A 7382-nucleotide genomic window follows, 5' to 3' on the forward strand; every position below is an offset into this window, starting at 1 on the left:
TTACAGCATGTGATTTGAGTCCTCAGAATGCTTAAAAAGGTAATGCATTTCTGAAGTGAAATCTCCATGCAAAGAAGCAGAATACTGTCAGAGCAGAGAGGTGTTCAACTATGAACTCCACACATAGTTCTAATGCAGGTAAAAGAAAAAGAAAAAACGCACCCATGGTAAATTGTGAAAATCCCAGGTGATTTTCAACATACCCTGGCATAGAGTGACAAGCAGTATTTTGTTAAAATTATTATTTTCCTAAAGTGTATACACAAATTATTTTTTTTCTTACCTGGGCGTGGGCTCCAGAATGTTCTGAAGTCTTCTTCCTATTTGTCCTCCTCGCCTTTTGAAGACCTTTATTAGTTTGTCAGATAGCACAGCTATCTGCGAGAGTAATCTGGACTGCAGTGGCATGGTGGTAATGCACTTAAACTCTGCATTTATCTAAAAGGAGAAGTTGTCACATAAAAATGCAGTCAAAATCTCAGATCTCACAAGGTTACATCCACACAAAGTTGTTATTTTTGTCATATTACTATTTATTAGCTATGGGTCCCATGTTGCTGAGCAGTTCCATAGCTGCCCTTACTTCCATACCACCCAAAAGCCTGTTTGCAACCACAGCAGTTGCCTCCTTCTGGCCATTTTGCAGTTCTGAAAATGACCCAGAAACTACATCTATTATTGTCATATACACATCAAGGTCTTTCATTAATACTTAGTTAAATTAGTTAATTTGACCTTTCCAGAAAATTTACCTTACAGAATGTGAGATAACATATGCAAATCTTCCCTAGTAAATAAAATAATGTTATTAAAACCTTAACTGTAACACCTCTACGTAACAGCGCTAGAGAATTGTTCTGAAGCAACACCAATCTGCCCTTCAGCAGGGATGAGCACCATATATCGATACAAAAAATAAATTTAACATATTTATATTGTCATTTTTTTCTTATCACTTTAAGCCCTCCTCTCAGTCTCTCTATAAATCAGTTAAAATAATTTGTTGGGTTTTTTGTGTGTCTTTAACATGTTATCAGTACATTACATTCACTGCCCCAGAACATGAAATAAAGCCCCACGTCATGCACTTCCTCTCCTAATGAGTACTGCATAGGTGTCATGCCCTAAATAAACCGACTTTAGTGAAGACACACCCCAACACACACACACACACACACACACACACACACACACACACACACACACACACACACACACACACACACACACAGAGCAACCCATGGCAAACTAGCTTGTTTAACTGTTTAACTAAAACATTTTAGGTACAACCAGTTAACTAAATGGACACAAGTTAGTTAGTCTGTATTCACTGAGAAAAAACAAGTGAATGTGACTGGGCACACACTGAAAAAAGCTAATGCACATAATATTGTCCCGCAGCTTAAGCTAGCATTATCGTTAGTTAACTTAAGGAATGACTTGTTTTTTCCATTATGTTGCTCAACGGCAATTCATGAGAAAAACTTCCCCATCTAATGGATGTTCTCTTCAAGTTTCCTCTCAAACATGTAGTTTTCAGTTTACCTCAACAAAGTAAAGCTCAGCACCAAAAGGTAAGCGAAGCGAAGACAAAAAAATGGCGGACGCCACAGTGAATTTTCCCTCGCAGAACACACCCTGGGGGGTGGAGTTTCAACAGAAAACATAACTATTTTCTGTTATTTTGACATGACTGGTTTTAAAAGACTGAACATCCTTCTAAAACAAGTGAAAGGCGTGAGACTTAATTATGTTTAGACCAAAAATATAAATGATTCATGTTGGATATATTTACTGTATTTTTACTAATTTAACAACCTCATCATTGCATTAGCTTTATGCTATAGCATTACGCTTACATTAGCTTGAAGCTCAAGGTCGTCATTTTATTTAATTTCTTTTTCTGGGCTTACAAACAGGACACACAACATTTAGATAACCGTTACACTGAATCTTGTGTCTGTGTTGAGTCTTCCAGCTGCTGACTACAGAAGCTAGATTGACCTTTAGCATGTTTATAGTGGCTGTGGCTATGTGCTGGTAATGTTACCATGTGTGCGCAGTCACATTGGCAGCAGACATGTTTCAACAAACTAGTCATATCCGGCCCTACATTAGCTTGTTTAATGGTTAAGACACTGCAGGTACCACCACTTACTACAGACACCGATGCAAGTTTGTAATAGTCTGTTAATTTAGACTGAAAGAATATACAAACAATATTAACTCACATTATATATGTTAATTACTAATTTGCTTATCGCATAATTTCGGTTACCATTAGCTAACTGGAGCCTAACATTGGCCTTTCATGGTTTTCGATAAACAGCCCACATACCTGTAAAATAACAACACCCCAGTAAAAGTCCACATATATAAAGGGTCTACACTCTTTCTCACTGGTGTGTTAGTGTCACGCCCAGTGTGGCGGGCGTGTGGAGTTTATAAAGAGGACCCAAAAGGCGGCAGCTCTGGTGCAGGTGAGTCTTTATTACACGTGGGTACAAACAACAAAGGCAGGTGAACGAGAACTGAAAAACCTAAACTGGGTGAAACTAACAAAACAAACCAGAAACACAGATGCAGGGAGGTCCGGGAAATCACACATGGCGAGGCGCAGGGAGAGCGAGGGAAACAACACAGGCAACCAGCAATCACTAAGACAAAAAGACACGACTGAAATACACTCAGAGAACACAGGAGATTACACACAGGTGGGGACACAGCTGGGAGAGATTAACCTGACGAGACAAGGGAGGCAAACAGAAAACACTCACATCAGACGCAGATCTTCACAATAAAACAGGAAACACATACACACAAAGACACAGACTAGCAAACGCGGACTTAACACAGGAGTAGATGGCAGAACAGAACAACACTAAACAGGAGGAAGAACAGAACCAAAATGACACTAATAGAAAACACAAAACGCTGGGTCAAAAGGACCCAGGATCATGACAGTACCCCCTCAAAGGCTGGCCCCAGACAGCCCAAAACAAGAAAACCAAGAAACGCCCAAAAACAGAAAACAACCCGACCAGGGCGGGCGGTGGGGGTCCAGGAAGGAGGCTCGAAGCCAAAACAAAACAGGAGCACCAGAAAACACAACACGAGTCCAAAACCAAAAGAAGACAGAAAGGAAACACATCAGAACACAGGAAAACAGTCCAAAACAGAACACCTCAGGGGCCGGCAGTGAGGACGGCAACGTGGACACAGTTCAGGGGACGGCCAGGGGGCCGACCGCACGGAGCCCAGACAGTTCAGGGGCGGCCGTGCGGAAGGCAGCGGCGGCCACGTGGAAGCAGTTCAGGGGCGGCCGTGCGGAAGGCAGGCGCCACGTGGAAGCAGTTCAGGGGTCGGCCAGGGGCCGACAGCACGGAGCCCAGGAAACAGTTCAGGAGGCCGGCCGTGTGGGCGGCAGCGGCGCCGGACGTGGGCACAGTTCAGGGGGCGGCCGTGAGGACGGCAGCGGCGGCGACTCAGGCGAAAGGCGGTCGGGGCCGCCCACGACGGCGATGTCGCCTGGCCAGTGGCCTGGAAAGTGGCCAGTCAGCAGCAGACCCCGACGGGATAGGACCAGGCGGCGCCGAAGACTCGGGAGGCTGGACCAGGCGGCGCTGATGAGGCCGCGGGTGACGGCGTGGAAGCCGGAGGCGATGAGGCCGCAGGTGGCGAGGAAGCCGGAGGCGATGAGGCCGCGGGTGACGGCGAGGAAGCCGGAGACGATGAGGCCGCAGGTGACGGCGAGGAAGCCGAGCGAAGAGGCGCAGGTGACGGCGAGGAAGCCGGAGACGAAGAGGCCGCAGGTGTGCGAGGAGGCCGGAGACGAAGAGGCCGCAGGTGACGGCGAGGAAGCCGGAGGCGAAGAGGCCGCAGGTGACGGGAGGAAGCGGAGACGAAGAGGCGCAGGTGACGGCGAGGAAGCCGGAAGGCACTGCAGCTGGCGGCGTAGATGGTGAGGCTGCAGCTGGCGTGAATGAAGAGGCGGCAGCTGGCATGGAAGCCAGAGACGGAAGCGCTGCAGGCGGCGGCGTGGAAGCCGGGGCGGCGGGCGCTGCAGGCGGCGGCGTGGAAGCCGGAGGCGGCGGCGCTGCAGCTGGCGGCGTGATGGTGAGGCTGCCGCTGGCGTGGATGGTGAAGCTGCAGCTGGCGGCGGCGTGAAGCGAGCGAGGCGCTGCAGCTGGCGTGAATGAAGAGGCGGCAGCTGGTGTGGAAGCCAGAGACGGAAGCGCTGCAGGCGGCGGCGGCGGCGTGGAAGCCGGAGGCGGCGGCGCTGCAGCTGGCGGCGTAGATGGTGAGGCTGCCGCTGGCGTGGATGGTGAAGCTGCAGCTGGCGGCGGCGCCGGAAAAGCGGGCGGGCGGAAGCCCGGGAGGCGGGCGCTGCAGCTGGCGGCGGCGCTGCAGCTGGCGGCGGCGTGAAGCCGGAGGCGGAGGCGCTGCAGCTGGCGGCGGCGCTACAGCTGGCGGCGGCGTGGAAGCCGAGAAGAGCGGCGGCGCTGTAGCTGGCGGCGTGGAAGCCGGAGAGCAGGCGCTGGCAGCTGGCGGCGGCGTGAAGCGAGACGGAGGCGCTGCAGCTGGTGGAGGCGCTGCAGCTGGCGGCGGCGTGGAAGCCGAGACGGAGGCGCTGCAGCTGGCGGCGGCGTGGAAGCGGAGCAGGCGCTGCAGCTGGCGGCGTGGAAGCCGAGAGCGAGGCGCTGCAGGCTGGACGGATCCCTTGGACCCTCCAGCGGCGACAGGAGGCAAAAGGCGGACGGATCCCTTGGACCCTCCAGCGGCGACAGGAAGCAAAAGGCGGGCGGTCCCTTGGACCCTCCAGCGGCGACAGGAAGCAAAGGCGGGCGGTCCCTTGGACCCTCCAGCGGCGACGACAGGAGACAAAGGCGGACGGATCCCTTGGACCCTCCAGCGGCGACAGGAAGCAAAAGGCCGGGCGGTCCCTTGGACCCTCCAGCGGCGACAGGAAGCAAAGGCGGGCGGTCCCTTGGACCCTCCAGCGGCGACAGGAAGCGAAGCGGCCGGGCGGTCCCTCGGACCCTCAGCGGAAGCCATGACTGAGCCAGCGGTCAAGGAGGCCACTAGCTGACACAGAGGTGACCGGCAATGCACCGAGCACTGGTTTGCCCAGGCAACACTGACACGGAGGAGTTCTCTGAGAGCTGCTTAATCTTCAGGGGTCCAGAAACAGCTGGGGGGTGAAACCTAGCTTCTGGGGAGGCCCTGGAGTGCATTACTTCGCTTGAAGCAGCTAAAGCGCAGGAATCTCCTGGGAGGAACTTAGACCTTCTCCCTGCATGAAGTGAGTGTGTGAGACTGGTGACGGAATGAGCGGCGGAGCTCGGGGGACACTGGAGCTGCGGGGGACACTGGAGCTGCAGGGGACACTGGAGCTGCGGGGGACACTGGAGCTACGGGGACACTGGAGCTGCGGGGGACACTGGAGCTGCGGGGGACACTGGAGCTCTGCAGGGGACACTGGAGCTGCGGGGACACTGGAGCTACGGGGGACACTGGGCTAGACAGGGGACACTGGAGCCTCACAGGGGGACACCGGGACACTGGAACTACAGGGGACACGGGGCCTGAGCTACAGGCGGCACAGGGGCCTGAGCTACAGGCGGCACAGGGGCCTGAGCTACAGGCGGCACAGGGGCCTGAGCTACAGGCGGCACAGGGCCTGAGCTACAGGCGGCACAGGGCCTGAGCTACAGGTGAAACGGGAGCACTGGAGACTGAGCAGCTAAGTGAGCTACTGGAGGCTGGGCAGCTAAGTGAGCTACTGGAGGCTGGGCAGCTAAGTGAGCTACTGAGGCTGGGCAGCTAAGTGAGCTACTGGAGGCTGGGCAGCTAAGTGAGCTACTGGAGGCTGGGCAGCTAAGTGAGCTACTGGAGGCTGGGTAGCTAAGTGAGCTACTGGAGGCTGGGCAGCTAAGTGAGGCACTGGAGACTGAGCAGCTAAGTGAGGCACTGGAGACTGAGCAGCTAAGTGAGGCACAGGAGACTGAGCAGCTAAGTGAGGCACTGGAGACTGAGCAGCTAAGTGAGGCACTGGAGACTGAGCAGCTAAGTGAGGCACTGGAGACTGAGCAGAGTGTGGCACTGGAGACTGAGCAGCTAAGTGAGGCACTGGAGACTGAGCAGAGTGTGGCACTGGAGACTGAGCAGGCGTGGCACTGGAGACAGAGCTGAGAATGGCTGCGAGGCAGCTAACTGAGCTGAGAATGGCTGCGAGGCTGCTAACTGAGCTGAGAATGGCTGCGGGGCAGCTAACTGAGCCGAGAATGGCTGCGGGGCAGCTAACTGAGCTGAGAATGGCTGCGGGGCAGCTAACTGAGCTGAGACCTGCAGAGCAGGCGATAAGCTGTTCCTATCATTATCTGCTGCACAGAACACAGCCCCAGAATGAACAGTCAAACAGTCCGAAAAGCGAAAAGAGTCCTCACTCACCACAGCCGGCGAATTAGAAGTCCGAACGTCCGGCTGTGGGGTGGCGCGCCGGGCAGCGCGATCGGCGTTCTCTCCCGCAGATGGCTCCGACGGGCGGGCAAGTTCACCTCCGACAAGTCAGACAGCGAGGCAGGGGTGGCTGAGAGAAGGTGAGGTGTGCGCCCGGAGAAAAAGCCTGCATGGTGGGAGGAAGAGATCCCAAAAGCCATGGCAGGCCAGAAAAGAGCCGTTGAAGCCGACTTTCAACAGCACGGCTGAAGCTCATACGGAGGGTTCTCCAGCCACTTCCGAGGAGAATCTCCACATTATAAGCGATGTCATCTTGGAGCTCCTCGGATGGATTGAATGCCGCAGGGTCCATGGTGGCTGGTTCGTGCTGTCACGCCCAGTGTGGCGGGCGTGTGGAGTTTATAAAGAGGACCCAAAAGGCGGCAGCTCTGGTGCAGGTGAGTCTTTATTACAGCGCTGTGGGTACAAACAACAAAAGGCAGGTGAGCGAGAACTGAAAAACCTAAACTGGGTGAAACTAACAAAACAAACCAGAAACACAGATGCAGGAGGTCCGGGAAATCACACATGGCGAGACTTGGGGAGAGCAGGGGAAACAACACAGACGAACCAGCAATCACTAAGACAAAAGACACGACTGAAATACACTCAGAGAACACACGGAGATTACACACAGGTGGGGACACAGCTGGGAGAGATTAACCTGACGAGACAAGGGAGGCAAACAGAAAACACTCACATCAGACGCAGATCTTCACAATAAAACAGGAAACACATACACACAAAGACACAGACTAGCAAGCGCGGACTTAACACAGGAGTAGACGGGCAGAACAGAACAACACTAAACAGGAGGAAGAACAGAACCAAAATGACACTAATAGAAAACACAAAAGCAGCTGGGTCAAAAGGACCCAGGATCA

The sequence above is a fragment of the Oreochromis aureus genome, unplaced genomic scaffold (assembly GCF_013358895.1).
Source record: "Oreochromis aureus strain Israel breed Guangdong unplaced genomic scaffold, ZZ_aureus HiC_scaffold_47, whole genome shotgun sequence".
NCBI lineage: Eukaryota > Metazoa > Chordata > Actinopteri > Cichliformes > Cichlidae > Oreochromis > Oreochromis aureus.